Below are 19,442 nucleotides of genomic sequence, written 5' to 3'. Positions count from 1 at the left end.
CACATGCACCTTAAAGCTCAAGAAGCACTGCTATAGAGAAGGGTTTCTCCACCTCAGCACTGCTGACATGTGGTCCTGGGTCCTCCGTTATTGTGGGGGTCTGTTCTGTGCATCATAGGATGATTAGCGGCATCACTGACCTCTGCCCACTAGTTGCCAGTAGCAACTCTCCTACCACAAGTCGTGACAACTAAACATGTCTCCAGACATTCCCAGATGTCCCTGGAGGGAGGAAATTGCCCTAGCTGAGAATCATTGCTATAGAGGATGAAAAGAAATAACATATAAAGTGTTTTATAAACTGTTAATCTGTACAAATATTAGTCAGTCTCGTGGGATTTGCCCTCCAAAATCCGAAGCCCGTGTAGAAGGGTAGGTTTAATATCAGGCTTTTGTGAGTTTTTATTTCTTTATAATGTCAGGTTTTATAACTTTCTTGTGAACTTTACTATATTAATTTAGAAAGCCATTTCTTTTCATTTTCCATTTTTGAGATATAGTGGAAAAATGTTTATTCATGTAGGTACCATGTACACATTAAATCTTGAACCCAGCCACTTGTGTAATTGTGCTTGTTTTCTGTAAAATACCTTCTGTTACTGAACAGTGAGACCTTTTCAGAGAAATCTCTTTGGGAAGTTCAGGCTATAATCATTCAGGATGTTCCACTGCTGTGGCCAACTGTGGGGATGCAAAAACAGATCAAATCCAGTTCAGATAATTAAGTTCTAAAACACAGATGTTTGAAGCTCATCAAAATAGATTATAAAAGCTGAAATCATTATAGTAGCTTCCTGTAAACGTTTAACAATGAATAGTAGAAGTAAATATTTTCTCAATTTCAATTTCTTCTTTTGAAGAAGAAACCAAGGTATCCTTTCCAGAGGGACTTTGCTGGCTTCACCCAATGTGGAGTAAAAGTTTCTTTTTCACATCCTTTGCTTCTTATGCTACTGTATAAATTCTTCTCTGAAAGGAAGGAGCCTATTGCAGTAAGCACATTGGTATGTTCTCAGTGAGTATTTGTGCGATGGAAAGAAGGAAGGACCAAAGAGCAAGCAGACAAGCCAGGATGCTGCACGACATGCTGGCTCTGGCCGCCCCTCTCCATGGAACACAACTGTTGTGTTCAGTGTCATGCTGAGAGCGTCTGGACAGAAGGGCCTTTCAGTTCCTGGATATTTTCTCTCCAAAAGTCTGACTCTAAGGACATATTAAGCAAATTAATTCCCTCTTTGTCAGCATACCTAATGCTTGTCCCTCATTATGAATGGAGTTCCTTCATTGTTTTAGGCCAAAGAGCCATTTTAAAACATGGATCTGTGCATATTTTAAACTAAAATGAAAAGATGTGTGCATAATTTGTTCCCATTTCTAGGGTTTAATATCCATATTAAAAGGCTGAAAAGGGCTTGTACAGATCGGCTCAGGCCTTGTTTCTAGCCACGCCTTGTTGGGGTCACCTTGAGTATGAACAATTGGATTTGAAAGATTCATTTCAACTTAAAATCTTTCACCATAGAAGAGAATTGACTGATACTGTTGTGCATGTCTGAGGATGATGAATAGCCCTTTTCTCCCTCGCCCAATAGGAGGTGGATAGCTCCTGAACATTTCTTAATGCAGAACTCAATAGCCAGCCTCAGAAGTAGTAATTGCTGGATCTGTGATCCAACTTTTTGTGTGTACATTAGGTTTACTCATTAAAGTCTCACATGCAAGGGCAGAAGGAAGCCATTCTCACTGCAGAATGGATTTTAAAGAGGAAATACTTTTACTGTAGCTTTAGACATTAAGGTACCAAGTGCCAAGACATGTTTTTCTTGTCAGCAAAAGGATAGGGACTTAAAATCACCTTCGGGTCGTGTAGGTTTTCTGGGTTACCCACAGTGGCAGCCATGAACTAAACTTGGGATTTTCCCTCTTTTGAAAACATGTGGGTGTTGTGTTCTGCTTTACCTCTCACATCTGGTGATCAGAGCTCTAGGTCAACAGGGGAAATGTCTGACTGTACATGCAGATTTGCAGTTTGTCCATAAAAGATTTAGTGCTGTTTTTTCAGCCCTCTGTGTCAGGCTTCAGCTGCATCAATGCTCATTAAAGAGCAGCAGCTAGGTGAACCCAGGCATATACACAGAGCTCCCATCAATATTGCAAGAAGTGGGTGTATAGCAGGCGGAAATGGAGGTGAGAGTTGGGGAGCTAAATTAGGCTCCTAAGGCAAGATCAGTAAAGCGTTATTTAACTACTTCCTGCATTTGTTTCAATAATTTTTATTGAGTAACCACTAAATGCCAGCCACTATTCCAGGTTCAAAGGATACAAAGTTGAATGGATAGATATGGTCCTTTCCTTCTCATATTCATAGTCTGTTAGGTTGAAGACACACAGAATAAACAATCATAACTTGATGATAAGTGCCACAGTAGAGGTCTGGACAGTGGACCCATTTCACAGAAAAAGTAACATGTGGACTAGGTCCTTAGAAGTTAAGTAGAATTCTCTAGTTAGAGGCAGAAGAGATAGGGCACTTCAGGGAAAGTAAACAGAGGTTGTCTCAGAAGCATGCAAGTCTGTGCCATGTTTAGGACACAGCAGGGTGTTCCAGTGGTTTCAGTCTAAGGAGTGTCAAGCATGCAGGGGGACAAGACTAGATGGGCAGACTGAGGCTGTGTTATCATGGGGTTCATACCATACTGTGGATTTAGAATCTACCCAGTGTCCTAAGCAATGAGAAACTATCAAAGCCAGTTCTTGTCTTCTCTTGCTTAGCTCCCAACACCAATACCTTAAAGTTCAGCTTCACCTAGTCAATCCCTGACCAGGTGAGTCTCTGGAGCAAAGGTAACCCTGGGTTATTAGCTATTGGAATTTAGAATTAGTCTTGCTACCCTAAACTGTGGTATGTCCAGACATTCATAAGCTCCCTGAGCTCAGTAACTGGACCCTCACTCTATCCTTGTTCTCCTGGTTTTTGTGACTGGGCTTTTGCTTGCTTTTCTGATTAGCCTTCCAATTCCTAGTACTGGAGCTAGTCCAGACACTGAGTCTGTCTCTTATCAGTCCTCTTCCTCCTCCTAGGGCCTGTGTTCTTCTTTCCATATTCCAGCTGCATGCTGGGATCCTGCTCCAACTAACAACTTTCCTGGAGCCACACCATCGTCACCTGCTCGTTGTGAGTCCCTGTTAATTCTTAAAGTTGTATACAACCTACCAAATCAGACTTCTTTATCTGTATTGTCTCACCTTTATCCACATTTGTTGCCTCCCTATGGATATAGATTTAGATGGTACTAGGCCTGTATTCCTTCTCTCCATACTGTCAAGCTCATTCATTCTCCTCACCCTATTCTTGGCTTGTTTCAAATTTTTCCTATTCTCTACTAGTCACACTACATGCTCCAGCATGTCTGTGGCAAACATACTCTTAACGTGGGCCCCATGATTCCTGCCTTTCTTCATGCCCTTGTGTGATCCGTTTCCCTTGAGTATGGATGGATCCTGTGACTTGCTTCTAACCAATAGAACATGGCAAAAGTGACAGAACGTACATTATTTTGTGTATATGATTATGTAACATTGTAGCCCTCATTTTGCTGGAGTCTCTCTCTCCCTTGCTGGCTATGAGGTAGCAAGTAGCTATATTGGGGAACCCCATGTGGCAAAGAACTTCAGGTGGCTTTGAGGAGCTGAGGGCAGTCTCCCCTGACAGCCAGCAAAAAACTGAAGCTCTGAGTTCTACAATTGCAAGGAACTGAATGCTGTCAACAACCGCACAAGCAGGGAAGCAGATCCTCCCCAAATTAAGCCCTCACATGAGAACCAGGTCTAGCTGACACCATGATTGCAGCCTTGCAGAGGACCCAGTGAAGCTATGCCTGGACTCCTTACTCACAGAACTGTGAGATAATAAATGGGTGTTATTTTAAGCTACTGAAACTGTGGAAATATTGTTACTCAGCAATAGATAACTAATACAATGTCTCAGTGGAGCAAAACAACATACAGCAATTAGAATATCTGTTCTGGCTAAATGCTTAGCATCTGGTAATTAGATGTGTAATTGTGCTTTATCAAACATTTTTTCTCTCTCCTACTAACATTCCTAAGGAAATGGGAAATTGCTATTTTCTACATGGAATTGGTTCATCACCTTAATTGTCTTATTCCTGAAACAGGTGTCCTAGATAAAGGACACCAGATGGGATCCAGCAGCTGGAGTAGGAAAACTCTGGAATCACAGAGACTCTGTTGAGTATAACCTTGTGTGTAATAGAGGACAAAGAAAAAATAAAAGAACTCTTAAAGATTTTCTTGAGAGTGTTCGAAAGGTGTCAGTGGTGTCTAAAGTATAGTGATAAATGGTTCAGGATGAATGTTTGTCATCCCTTTTGAAATTGAGACACTTCACAAAGGTTTACTGGCAGAAAATACAAACATTTTCTAACGCATTTTTCAAATCTCTCAGTTTCATTAACAGTATTAGGTTGATCTGTTATTTATGCATCATTCTCATATTTTCCCATTTTGTTCTTTTGATCGTCAGTCATTTAACCTCTCTTGATCTTTGGTTAGGTGTCAAAATGGGATAATGTCTTATTTTACGTAGGGGAGAGTTAAAAATAACATTTCGTGAACACCTACTGAGTACTTTGCTACTTGTTTTGCATCTCCTATGAGCTTCTCCACAGTAGGTCTATGAAATGGCTGTTTTTTTTTTCTTTTTTTTTTTTTTTTAACAAAGTCTCCCTCTGTCACCCAGGCTAGAGTGCAATGGCGCCATCTTGGCTCACTGCAACCCCTGCCTCCAGGTTCAAGCGATTCTCGTGTCTCAGCCTCCCGAGTAGCTGGGATTACAGGTGCCTGCCACCATGCCTGGCTAATTTTTGTATTTTTAGTAGAGAGAGGATTTCATCATGTTGGTCAGGCTGGTCTCGAACTCCTGACCTCAGGCAGTCCACCTGCCTCGACCTCCCAAAGTGTTGGGATTACAGGCGTGAGCCACCACGCCCAGACGAAATGGGTATTTTTTTTTCTTTATTTTTGTTAAGTGAGCAAAGCAAGACCAAGAGACGTTAAGTAATGTGCCCAAGTACATAGCTAGTAAGTCTCAGAGTCAGATCTTAATCCCACTGACTTCAAAAATGTCTTTCCATGACATCAGTGGTTCTCAAAGTATGGTTCATGGATTCCTTGGGGTTCCCGAGATCCTTTCAGGGAATCCATGAGGTCACAACTATTTTCATAATAATACTAAGATATTATTTGTCTTTTTTTTTTTTTTTTACTGTGTTGGTGTTTGCACTGACGGTATAAAAGTAATGGTGGGAAAAACTGCTGGAGCCTTAACATGAATCTGGACAGTGGCACCAAGCTGCACTAGAAGTCATTGTATTTTTGACTGCCATAAACTTGAAGTTAAAAGGGCTGGAGTGGGGTGGGGTGGGAGAGCCAGTTTGACTTAAAAATGTCCTCAATGAAGCTATTATAAGCATTAATTTTAATAAATCTCAACCCTTGAGTAGATCTTTTTAGTATTTGCAGTGATTAAATGGGTAGTACATGTAAAGCACCTGTGTTGCATACCAACTAATCACTGTGGTTGTCTAAAAGAAAGGTGCTTGTGCACTTGAGTTGTGAACTGAGTGGGTATTTTTTATAGAACTTTTTTTTTTATGTGAAAGAATGACTGAAGAAAACTGTGGTTTTTCCAGACTTAATATTTGGAGAAATTTTATCAAAACTGAATGAGTGAAAAAAACTGAATGAATGTGCCTGTCACTTCAAGGAAAACAGTATTTGCTGCCAATTCATGCTTTTAAGGGAAAGGTAGAGTTTGGGGAAACTTGTATTTACCACCGTGACTGTGAGAGCTTGACAACTTCCCAACACTTATTTTCTTGATGAAGTGGTGGTGAGTTTTTGATATTGTATAATGAAATTGTCAACATTTGGAAGATCTGTAGCCTTACTGAACAATATTTTCCAATAGCCAATGCATAATGTTATAAAATTATGAGTGGGCAAAAGAGCCACTGAAAGTGCAAGATAAACCAATGCATTTGAAAGTAACAGAGTACAGAAAGTTCATTGATATAGTCGTAAATTCCACATTGCAGCTAACCTTAAAAAAAGCACGTGTCAAGTTTTGGTATAATGGTAAAGAATGATATTCACATCATCTATTTTCCAATTACATATCTATGTGAGGCTGTTTTTTAAAAATATATATTTCAACCAAAACAACATATTTCAACAGATTAAATGCAGAAGCAGATAAGAAAATCCAGTTGTCTTCTATTAAGCAAAAACATTAAGGATTTTAAAAAGTGTAAAGTGATGCCATTCCTTTCCTTATTTTGTTGTTTTAGAGGATATATGTTTCATAAAAATGTGTTATTTATATTAGCATGTAAAGGATTTATAATTCTAATGGGTTAACAAATATTCAAAAATTCTAATGTCTTATACATTAAACATTGTTCTGTTCTGCATAACCCACATAAACAAAAGTTTGTTGGAATTGTACTTATTAAGTATATAAATGATCCTGAGACTAAAAAGTGTTTTTAGAACTGATGCATTATACTGTGCTGCTTCTTGTTCTTACATGCCTATGCTGAAACTAAAATAAAATATTATAAGCAGACTAACTTGATAAGTCACTTTAAAGATGCATATCATTTCACTAATGACAATAAATGTGCTTTGCCTTTATCCTGTTAGCCTTGATTTTGCTGTTGGAAAATAAATTTCCTGATATTAGGAGATTATATACAGTTATCACTTTCCTCTATCGCCACAATTCCTTTATACTAAATGGAATCCATAAATTAGATGTGACTTGGCTGAACTGATGTAATAGGTATATGGCAAAACTCATTGGATATTCATGTCTGAATTTATTGTTAGGTCAGTTATAGATTTTTCTGGCAATCTAGATGTTTCTGGCACTCAGTTTTTTATTTTTATTTTTTGCATGTGCATAGTAGGTATATATATTGATAGGGTACATGAGCTCTTTTGATATGCAGTGTGTATCTTGTGTAGTCATTAACACTCAGCTATTAGGAGAGATGGCTTCTCTGACTTGGACCATTTAATACCACCTAATGAATATGCTGTAACTTGTTGCAGCAAATCTCTTGCCTATATCTGAGGGTATTTTTTATTTTCTCCACACTGAAGCTAAACGTTTCATCACATGAATGTTTATTATTGAAAATAAGACTGGGTGCGGTGGCTTATGCCTGTGATCCCAGCACTTTGGGAGGCTGAGGAAGGACGATCGCTTGAGCCCAGGAGAAAACTAGCCTGGGCAACACAGGAAGACCCTGTCTCTACAAAAAATAAAAAATTGCCAAGCATGGTGGCATGCGCCTGTGATCTGAGCTACTCGGAAGGCTGAGGTGGGAGGATCACTTGTGCCTGGGAGATTAATGCTGCAGTAAGATGTGATCACACCACTGTACTTCAGTCTGGGTGACAGAGTGAGACTGTGTCTCTAAAAAATTTTTTTTCAAACTAAAAAAATATTTATTGTCATCAACATCATTAGAGGACCTCAGGATCAGTAATGACTATGATATTGCTGCACCTTTGTAAATGTTGTCAATATCCTTTCCTCCTTATTGACTACCTCTTGCTTTGTTTTTTTAACCTTTCCTTTGTATGTAAATGAGACTGTCATGTAAATTCAGTTCACTAGAATTACGTGTAGCAAAGATGATATAAACACAATCTATTCCTTACTACTCCCCAATTTACAACACATAACTCATGTGTTAACATGTCTCTCACTCCAAATACCTTATGGCTGAAGGAGAGTTAGACTTATTAATGAATTTGTGCACCAAAGGTTCAGGACAAGCTCACCTCCTCTTTGAAGGCTTTTCTTACTTTCTTTGCACTCCCACTCATTGAACATAGTCCAAGTTGAATTGACCACTCCTTCCTTCATGCCCTGATGATATGGACTTCTTTCAAATCAGCTATGATAGCTACTATACTAGTTATATGCCAGGTCTTCATAGTGTACTCTAAGCCTTTCAAAGACAGAGACCATTTCTCATTCATTCATTCTGCAAATGTTGAGTACCTCTCTGTCTCGTTGCTGTGCTGGATGCTGAGGATGGAGCAGTGAGTGACCCAAAGTGCATCTCCTCTCAGAATTTAGGCAATTGTGTCTCGAATGCCTAGCCCTATAGGTTCTGCTATATAGTAAGGGCTTAACAAATGTCTGTTACATGGTGTAGGATGCTTTTCATTCACAGTACTTTTTGGTATTTAATTTTTAAGCAAGTCAAAATTTAATTAGCCTGTACTTTGTGCAAATATGGCTTTTTTCTCTCTGATTTCAAGAAAACCATTGTACCTAAGACTAAGAAAAGTTAATAAAAACATGCCTTATATTTGCACCATTCCTAATGATTTAAAAATATTTTCCCATGCTTATTTCATTTGATTGTTATAGTAACCATAAGATCAGTAAGGAAGATGGTTTTGTCCTCATTTTGCATATGAGCGATAGAACATCACTAGGATCCTAGTCTTCTGATTCAACACCAACTTACCTACATTCACAAACACATCCTCTCTCTCACACATACACACACACACACACACACACCATGTGTGCATGCTTTAAAATCATTTTAGAGATTTGTCAAGATAAGCTTGCTTTTATTTCCATAGAGATGAATTCCATAATGAAGTTATTTTTATACAGAAGAAAATTTATCACCAAATAAGGAAGCAAGGAACAGAGAGGGCAGAGCAGGCATTATTTTTCACAGCAAAACCCAATTAATATGATCCATCATTGGAACCTCTACCTTCTTTTCATAGTGTGTGAGATAGTAGCACAGAGGTTGCAGTAGTGAATGAGCATGGAAACTCAGTGCTGGAAGGCACCATGCAGACCATCTGATCCAGTCTTCTTTATTTATTTATTATTATACTTTAAGATCTAGGGTACATGTGCACAACGTGCAGGTTTGTTACATATGTACACATGTGCCATGTTGGTGTGCTGCACCCATTAACTCATCATTTACATTAGATATATCTCTTAATGCTATCCCTCTCCCCTCCCCCCACCCCACCACAGGCCCCGGTGTGTGATGTTCCCCACCCTGTGTGCAAGTGTTCTCATTGTTCAGTTCCCACCTATTAGTGAGAACATGTGGTGTTTAGTTTTCTGTCCTTGCGATAGTTTGCTTAGAATGACGGCTTCCAGCTTCATGCAGGTCCCTACGAAGGACGTGAACTCATCCTTTTTTATGGCTGCATAGTATTCCATGGTATATATGTGCCACATTTTCTTAATCCATTCTATCCTTGATGGACATTTGGGTTGGTTCCAAGTCTGCTATTGTGAATAGTGCCACAATAAACATACGTGTGCATGTGTCTTTATAGCAGCATGATTTATAATCCTTTGGGTATATACCCAGTAATGGGATTGCTGGATCAAATGGTATTTCTAGTTCTAGATCCTTGAGAAATCACCACACTGTCTTCCAAAATGGTTGAACTAGTTTACAGTCCCACCAACAGTGTAAAAGTGTTCCTATTTCTCCACATCCTCTCCAGCATCTGTTGTTTCCTGACTTTTTAATGTTTGCCATTCTAACTGGTGTGAGATGGTATCTCATTGTGGTTTTGATTTGCATTTCTTTGATGGCCATTGATGATGAGCAATTTTTCATGTAACTGTTGGCTGCATAAATGTCTTCTTTTGAGATGTGTCTGTTCATATCCTTCACCCACTTTTTGATGAGGTTGTTTGATTTTTTCTTGGAAATTTGTTTAAGTTCTTTGTAGATTCTGGATATTCGCCCTTTGTTAGATGAGTAGATTGTAAAAATTTTCTCCCATTGTGTAGGTTGCCTGTTCACTCTGATGGTAGTTTCTTTTGCTGTGCAGAAGCTCTTTGGTTTAATTAGATCCCATTTGTCAATTTTGACTTTTGTTGCCATTGCTTTTGGTGTTTTAGACATGAAGTCCTTGGCCTTGCCTATGTCCTGAATGGTATTGCCTAGGTTTTCTTCCAGGGTTTTTATGGTTTTAGGTCTAACATTTAAGTCTTTAATCCATCTTGAATTAATTTTTGTATAAGGTATAAGGAAGGGGTCCAGTTTCAGCTTTCTACATATGGCTAGCCAGTTTTCCCAGTACCATTATTAAATAGGGAATCCTTTCCCCATTTCTTGTTTTTGTCAGTTTTGTCAAAGATCAGATGGTTGTAGATATGCGGCATTATTTCTGAGGGCTCTGTTCTGTTCCATTGGTCTATATCTCTGTTTTGGTACCAGTATCGTGCTGTTTTGATTACTGTAGCCTTGTACTATAGTTTGAAGTCGGGTAGCGTGATGCCTCCAGCTTTGTTCTTTTGGCTTAGGATTGACTTGGCAATGCGGGCTCTTTTTTGGTTCCATATGAACTTTAAAGTAGTTTTTTCCAGTTCTGTGAAGAAAGTCATTGGTAGCTTAATGGAGATGGCACTGAATCTATAAATTACCTTGAGCAGTATCGCCATTTTCATGATATTGATTCTTCCTATCCAGGAGCATGGAATGTTCTTCCATTTGTTTGTGATCTCTTTTATTTTGTTGAGCAGTGGTTTGTAGTTCTCCTTGAAGAGGTCCTTCACATCCCTTGTAAGTTGGATTCCTAGGTATTTTATTCTCTTTGAAGCAATTGTGAATGGGAGTTCACTCATGATTTGGCTCTCTGTTTGTCTGTTATGGGTGTATAGGAAGGCTTGTGATTTTTGCACATCGATTTTGTATCCTGAGACTTTGTTAAAGTTGCTTATCAGCTTGAGGAGATCTTGGGCTGAGACGATGGGGTTTTCTAAATATACAATCATGTCATCTGCAAACAGGGACGATTTGACTTCCTCTTTTCCTAATCGAATGCCCTTTATTTCTTTCTCTTCCCTGACTGCCCTAGCCAGAACTTCCAACACTATGTTGAATAGGAATGGTGAGAGAGGGCGTTCCTGTCTTGTGCCAGTTTTCAAAGGGAATGCTTCCAGTTTTTGTCCATTCAGTATGATATTGGCTGTGGGTTTGTCATAAATAGCTCTTATTATTTTGAGATATGTCCCATGAATACCTAGTTTATTGAAAGTTTTTTTTTAGCATGAAGGGCTGTTGAATTTTGTCGAAGGCCTTTTCTGCATCTATTGAGATAATCATGTGGTTTTTGTCTTTGGTTCTGTTTATATGATGGCTTACGTTTATTGATTTGTGTATGTTGAACCAGCCTTGCATCCCAGGGATGAAGCCAGCTTGATCGTGGTGGATAAGCTTTTTGATGTGCTGCTGGATTCGGTTTGCCAGTATTTTATTGAGGATTTTTGCATCGTTGTTCACCAGGGATATTGGTCTAAAATTCTCTTTGTTGTATCTCTCCCAGACTTTGGTATCAGGATGATGCTGGCCTCATCAAATGAATTAGGGAGGATTCCCTCTTTTCCTATTGATTGGAATAGTTTCAGAAGGCATGGTACCAACTCCTCTTTGTACCTCTGGTAGAATTAGGCTGTGAATCCATCTGGTCCTGGAGATTTTTTGATTGGTAGACTATTAATTATTGCCTCAATTTCAGAGCCTGTTATTGGTCTATTCAGGGATTCAACTTCTTATCTTGTTTTAGTCTTGGGTGGGTGTATTTGTCGAGGAATTTATCCATTTCTTCTAGATTTTCTAGTTTATTTCCGTAGAGGTGTTTCTGGTATTCTCTGATGGTAGTTTGTATTTCTGTGGGATCGGTGGTGATATCCCCTTTATTATTTTTTGTTGCATCTATTTGACTCTTCTCTCTTTTCTTCTTTATTAGTCTTGCTAGCGGTCTCTCAATTTTGTTGATCTTTTCAAAAAACCAGCTCCTGGATTCCTTGATTTTTTGAAGGGTTTTTTGTGTCTCTATCTCCTTCAGTTCTGCTCTGATCTTAGTTATTTCTTGCCTTCTGTTAGCTTTTGAATGTGTTTGCTCTTGCTTCTCTAGTTCTTTTAATTGTGATGTTCAGGTGTCAATTTTAGAACTTTCCTGCTTTCTCTTGTGGGCATTTAGTGCTATAAATTTCCCTCTACACACTGCTTTAAATGTGTCCCAGAGATTCTGGCATGTTGTGTCTTTGTTCTCATTGGTTTCAAAGAACATTTTTATTTCTGCCTTCATTTCGTTATGTACCCAGTAGTCATTGAGGAGCATGTTGTTCAGTTTCCATATAGTTGAGCGGTTTTGAGTGAGTTTCTTAATCCTGAGTTCTAATTTGATTGCACTGTGGTCTGAGAGTTTGTTATAATTTCTGTTCTTTACATTTGCTGAGGAGTGCTTTATTTCCAACTATGTGGTCAATTTTGGAATAAGTGCGATATGGTGCTGAGAAGAATGTATATTCTGTTGATTTGGGGTGGAGAGTTCTGTAGATGTCTATTAGGTCTGCTTGGTCCAGAGTTGAGTTCAAGTCGTGGATATCCTTTTTAACTTTCTGTCTCGTTGATCTGTCTAATGTTGACAGTGGGGTGTTAAAGTCTCTCATTATTATTGTTTGGAATCTAAGTCTCTTGGTAGGTCTCTAAGGACTTGCTTTATGAATCTGGGTGCTCCTGTATTGGGTGCATATATATTTAGGATAGTTAGGTCTTCTTGTTGAATTGATCCCTTTAGCAATATGTAATGGCCTTCTTTGTCTCTTTTGGTCTTTGTTTATTTAAAGTCTGTTTTATCAGAGACTAGGATTGTAACCTCTGCTTTTTTTGTTTTCCATTTGCTTGGTAGATCTTCCTCCATCCCTTTATTTTGAGCCTATGTGTGTGTCTGCATGTGAGATGGGTCTCCTGAATACAGCACACTGATGGCTCTTGACTCTTTATCCAATTTGCCAGTCTGTGTCTTTTAATTGGAGCATTTAGCCCATTTACATTTAAGGTTAATATTGTTATGTGTGAATTTGATCCTGTCATTATGATGCTAGCTGGTTATTTTGCTCGTTAGTTGATGCAGTTTCTTCCTAGCATCAATGGTCTTTACAATTTGGCATGTTTTTGCAGTGGTTGATACTGGTTGTTCCTTTCCATGTTTAGTGCTTCCTTCAGGAGCTCTTGTAAGGCAGGCTTGCTGGTGACAAAATCTCTCAGCATTTGCTTGTCTGTAAAGGATTTTATTTCTCCTTCACTTATGAGGCTTAGTTTGGCTGGATATGAAATTCTGGGTTGAAAATTCTTTTAAGAATGTTGAATATTGGCCCCCACTCTCTTCTGGCTTGTAGAGTTTCTGTCCTGAGATCAGCTGTTAGTCTGATGGGCTTCTTTTGTGGGTAACCCGACCTTTCTCTCTGGCTGCCCTTAGCATTTTTTCCTTCTTTTCAACTTTGGTAAATCTGACAATATGTGTCTTGGAGTTGCTCTTCTCAAGGCATATCTTTGTGGCATTCTCTGTATTTCCTGAATTGAATGTTGGCCTTCCTTGCTAGGTTGGGGAAGTTCTCCTGGAGAATATCCTACAGAGTGTTTTCCAACTTGGTTCCATTCTCCCCGTCACTTTCAGGTACACCAATCAGACGTAGATTTGATCTTTTCTCATAGTCCCATATTTCTTGGAGGCTGTTGTCCTTGCTTTTTACTTTTTTTTCTCTAAACTTCTCTTCTTGCTTCATTTCATTCATTCGCTCTTCCATCACTGATACCCTTTCTTCCACTTGATTGAGTCGGTTGCTGAAGCTTGTGTATGTGTCACGTAGTTCTCATGCCATGGTTTTCAGCTCCATCAGGTCATTTAAGGTCTTCTCTACACTGTTTATTCTAGTTAGCCATTCGTCCAGTCTTTTCTCAAGGTTTTTAGCTTCTTTTCTTCGAACATCCTCCTTTAGTTCGGAGAAGTTTGTTATTACCGATCGTCTGAAGCCTCCTTCTGTCTATTTGTCAAAGTCATTCTCCATCCAGCTGTGTTCCGTTGCTGGCGAGAAGCTGCGTTCCTTTGGTAGAGAAGAGGCACTCTGATTTTTAGAATTTTCAGCTTTTCTGCTCTGGTGTCTCCGCATCTTTGTGGTTTTATCTACCTTTGGTCTTTGGTGATGGTGACGTATAGATGGGGTTTTGGTGTGGATGTCCTTTCTGTTTGTTAGTTTGCCTTCTAACACTGAGGACCCTAACCTGCATGTCTGTTGGAGTTTGCTGGAGGTTCACTGCAGACCCTGTTTGCCAGGGTATCTCCATTGGAGGCTGCCGAACAGCAAATATTGCAGTACAGCAAATGTTGCTGCCTGATCCTTCCTCTGGAAGCTTCGTCTCAGAGGGGCACCTGTCTGTATGAGGTGTCAGTCGGCCCCTACTGGGAGGTGTCTCCCAGTTAGACTACTCAGGGGTTAGGAACCCACTTGAGGAGGCAGTCTGTGTGTTTTCAGATCTCAAACTCCGTGCTGAGAGAACCACTACTCTCTTCAAAGTGTCAGACAGGGACGTTTAAGTCTGCAGAAGTTTCTGCTGCCTTTTGTTCAGCTATGCCCTGCTCCCCAGAGGTGGAGTCTGCAGAGACAGGCAGGCCTCCTTGAGCTGTGGTGGGCTCCACCCAGTTCGAGCTTCTGGGCAGCTTTGTTTACCTACTCAAGACTCAGCAATGGCAGACGCCCCTCCCCCAGCCTCGCTGCTGCCTTGCAGTTCAATCTCAGACTGCTGTGCTAGCAGTGTGTGAGGCTCAGTGGGCGTGGGACCCTCTGATCCAGGCGCAGGATATCATCTCCTTGTGTGCCATTTGCTAAGACTGTTGGAAAAGCACAGTATTAGGGTGGGAATGTCCCGATTTTCCAGGTACGGTCTGTCACGGCTTCCCTTGGCTAGGAAAGGGAATTCCCTGACCCCTTGTGCTTCCTGGGTGAGGCGATGCCCCGCCCTGCTTTGGCTCACACTCTGTGGGTTGCACCCACTGTCCAACAAGCCCCAGTCCAACAACCTCAGTTTGAAATGCAGAAATCACCCATCTTCTGTGTCGCTCATGCTGGTAGCTGTAGACTGGAGCTGTTCCTATTAGGCCATCCCAGTCTTCTCTTTTATAGCTAAGGAGACTGAAGTGCAGAGAAGTACAACCAGTTATCTAATGTCTCTGAGCTAGTTTAGTGGTAGGTGATCTATAGAGTATGAAAATTTGAAAGTATGAGAACAATGGCCTTTTGATGTATGCTAAGGCTGTTTGCAGGGCTGTATGTATGAAAAACCTTTTAATTCAGCTGACCTGTTTTTAGTCTGGTTTTCAAGTAAGTTTCTCTGGCAGATCCCAGATGATTCCAATGAGCAGTTGCTCTTCTGAATGATTGGAGATTGACCCTCTAATATGTAGAGAATAAGCAACTTCAGCCTAAAATCTGAGCACAGAATTTTCTGACAGACTTCTTCCCAGAGGCCGAAATTGGTTTCAGATCTATCATTTCTCAGAGTCAGTTCCAGGTGTTGACCACAACTTTTCTTCATCTTTGAAGGTTTGGAAAAAATATATGCACATATATATATAGTTAAAATACTGTATTTTGGAAGGCCATGGATTGTGATAGCTTGAATTCATAGCATAGTAATTTATATAGAGCAAAAGGCAAGTTATCATTGTATGAGTGAGGACTATTGCTATGACTGGTAAGCCATAGGGTAGATATGGTCATATGTGAATGTTAGGCCATTTTTATTCCTAGATTCCCAGATCTTTGAACTTCCTTGTTTTCTGGCTCACGTCAGGAAAAGGTTAGAAACTGTTGAGACTTAGAGCTGGGGCTTGAACCTGGTTCTCTTGATTCTTCTGGAGTGGTGCTGTTTTCACCAACCCACCCTGTAAGTTTACAGCTATTCTAGGAGTCTCTGCCATTTATGTTCTTTTAGTTGCATACTATATGGATGAAGAGACTAATGCAGTGTAGAGTTTTACCAGGGCTGGTGAAGTGTGATAATGAGGTCTGAACCACAGCAAGGCACCATTAGGCTTGACTAATACTAAGTTACTTTGCCTTTAGTCATTACGAAATTAGGGTTTGTGTATTTAGTGTGTGCTTCCTGGGGAAACCTATGTGTCCTTTATTCATTCAGCAAGTATTCAAGCACCTTGCAGCATTTTGGGCAGGTTACAAAATGGTGGGAAGAGATTACACGCATACTTAAAAGCATATACCTACTATAGGTTCTGGGTTTAGTGATCATAGGTATAGGACTTGTAGAAACGAGGTAGCTGCACAGAGTAGTCATAGATGCAGCATATAGTTTTTGTTGCCCCTTGCCCACAGGGTACACAGCTTCTTGAGACAAACCTCATGCGAGTCAAGTTCTGCCATATTGAGTACCTCATACTCCACACCCTTTTTAGGATTTTTTATCACCGTTTCTGAAGAGCTTAACATTTACAGTCTATGTGATTCATTTAAGTACATGTTTATAAACATGGGGCTCTCCTGGATCCTCTACCAGGATCAGTGTGAGCCAGGCCAAATCCTCCCTGAAGGAGAGAAAATAGAGACCATTCCCACGTGTCCCTGGATCATGTCTCTGCGTTAGCTCTCCAGTGTCTCTAAAGCCCATCCTTTGATGCTGATTTTGATGGTTCTAATACTGAGTTTAGAAAAATATTTTTCTTCTGTACGCTTACTATGTTCCTGGGTACTCCATTATGGGTTTACATAGTTAAGAAACTGTGAGAGTCAGATATTGTTGGCCTCATTTTATAGCCCAAATAAACTGAGGCCCGGAAGGATAAGTAACTTGTCTGAGGTCATTCATATTAAATAGTAGAGCCATGATTCATTTCTACATCTTTCTAATTCCAAAGGTGGCCCCTTGCCCTTTTTATTCTGCCATGTAGCCAAGCATAGTGTTTTTGGGTCAGTGTTTTTCAAATCTTTTTATGTTCCTCTAGTGGAATGCTTGTAGTGATTTTTAGGATAAATTAACCCAGAATGATATCACAGCTATAAAGAACTATTTATTGAAGGCCTGTTTTTTTGTGCTTTTTTTTTTCATCTGCTTAGCCCCCTCGAAATCAAGTGGCATTCTTTTTGAAGGGCTTAGTGGCTTGTCAGTTATTTGCACTCAGTATTTTCCCCTTAAGGGTACTATATTCAATTTGTAGATAACCTTGGTGATAGATAATCCTCAGCTGGGACAATCTAAATGTCATTTACATTTGAGGGATTATCCCAAATTTACCTTCCTAATAACATTTTATATTATCCAGTGTTGAAATGTTGGAATGAATTACTTGTCCTGACTAGTCTCTCTTGTCCTTCGAGTTTTACTGTCTTTGCCACCTCCTACCCCCACCCGATTCCGTCCGGAGTAGGTACAGACTTCTCCCCATTATCTGTAACAACGTGAGTCAGTTGCACTTAAATTACTTTTGAATGGCTTTCTTTCCATAGTGCTGAGTAAAGTACTGATGAGGATGGCAGCTAGAATGTAGTGTGGCTCCTAGAGTAGAAATACATGTTTTCTTTTCCTGGCCTCCCATAGCCAAAATTCAGTGACTTTTCAAACCCCTAATGAGAGGACCCATTTCTTTTGTTCATGAAACCCTAGTGCTAGTCAAGGCAAAGTGTAGCTCCTAGTTCTTAAATGATTTAACAGATAAAATACTAATCAGAGCTCATCTACTACAAGGGACATATTAACCAGATTTGTATATCAGCAGAGTAGGCTAACCTTTCCTTTATAGCCTAATGTCTGAGCAACGTGATAAACTAGGTTCTCTTGAACTGGCTCTGGACACTTAACTGCTTCTTGGGCTAGCACAAATACTGTAATTAGCATCTAATGTTATTATAGTTGAAAGATGATTAGAAAGTGGACATATTTTGTCATTTCTCCACAGAATTAAACAGAAGATCGGGAGGTGTGTAGGACCATAACTTGTGTCAGAGCCCATAGTGAATGAATATTTTATAAGAAGAAATTTGAGGGGGCCAGAGCATTTGTTAACCACAACCTTCTTAAGTTTCTCCCTTCTTCCTTTAAATGCATACATTTATCATCACTTACCAGTCTGTGATCATTGGCTGTTGTATTTTAATCAGCAATTACTGCAGAGTATCTCACAGCTGACCCAATGCATAATTAGAATAATCATGGGAGTAGACTTTGCAAGCTGGCTTCCTGGGGACTTGGGCAGAATTTTAATGTTTTGCTTTAGCTGCTAGGACTCTAACCTCTGCCTTTCCCGATTTTCAATAATGTCTCCTTTTTTTTTTTTTTTTTTTGACACCCCATGGCTACATAGGGTTTTGTGCAGCCGGGGCCTGTAATAAGCCTTTTCTGTTCATCAGATACTTAAACCTTAGTGTGAATCAGTTGTGGAGGGGTGGTGGAAATCAATGTTATTTCATGAAAATCAATGTGCTACTTCTTCCAGGGTATTATTTCTATTTAAGTCTGATCTCTAATGGTGAAATAAATGTGGCTCATAAAAGGAATTCATGGACGGGGAAAGGAAAAGGTTTGTGTTTATGTGGGCTCCTTCTCCTATCTGAGAAATCATACCTTCATTTCAGAGTTGGCCCTGCTTTCATAAATTTAATTTATATATATTTATCCCATCAAATGTTTAATTCTGTTGTTCATTTAACATCATCATTGAAAATTCTCATTTAATTCATACTAGCCAAATAGGTCAATCATTCACCAGTCTGACATTTTTCTATGTTAATCTCATTTCACTCAGTCCTTTGGAAACCACTAGATGAAAGTGTCATTTTATTAAAATTTCATATCAACTTGACCCTGGAGTATGGGCAGTTGGCAGAATTATCATCAGGTGTAAATTGTAGTCTGGGCTTCAGGTGCCCATGATCTTTTTTGGTTTGGTCATATGTATTAATGACTGTGCTGCACCACCTTTAACAGAGGCTCTGAGAAAAATAGGCCATAGAAATTTGAGGATATTTATAAGGAAAAAATGTCTAACTTTACTATGGAGAAGTAAATGAGGTTGAATGGAGTCATTTCTCTCTCCCTCTCTCCCCCCGGTCTCTGTGTGTGTGTGTGTGTGTGTGTGTGTGTTGCGTTAAAACAAAAGAGCATCTCTTTATCTTCACTGTATTCATCTAAAAGGTTTAGGCTATTTTTATTCCCTGTTTCAGTCTAAGAGGGAATAAAGAAACGTGAAAACACTATAGGTAATATTTCATAAGGACCATTATGATGGAGATAAGGCTGATAGTGAGTTGGTTGTATGCTCCTCTGCTAAGATCGTATTTTACCTGAAACATATATGAGATTTTGGCATTTGGTCCAAAAATCAAGAGACTAGATAAATAATAAGCAGCTTTAAGACAAGGACAGGGAAAATGCAAGTAATAAAGTATATTTACTGCTACCAGGAGTCCTCATCATTTAGACATTTAATTTTCTTTGAATGAAAGCATAAAATACATGGCTGTGTTTCTCTAGTGTTCCCTGTAGTGTCTA

General features: G+C 39.5%; 1 protein-coding gene across 4 annotated transcripts in view; it reads left to right on the top strand.

Moving 5' to 3' along the window:
• Positions 1 to 19,442, top strand: part of TTC28 (tetratricopeptide repeat domain 28) — a 704,109-nt gene that overhangs the window by 451,967 nt on the left and 232,700 nt on the right. The gene's annotated exons all lie outside the window — the stretch shown is intronic.

Source organism: Pan paniscus, chromosome 23, assembly GCF_029289425.2.
Source record: "Pan paniscus chromosome 23, NHGRI_mPanPan1-v2.0_pri, whole genome shotgun sequence".
NCBI lineage: Eukaryota > Metazoa > Chordata > Mammalia > Primates > Hominidae > Pan > Pan paniscus.
Note: the sequence above shows the minus strand (reverse complement) of the source record. Positions and strands in the feature narration are given on the sequence as shown.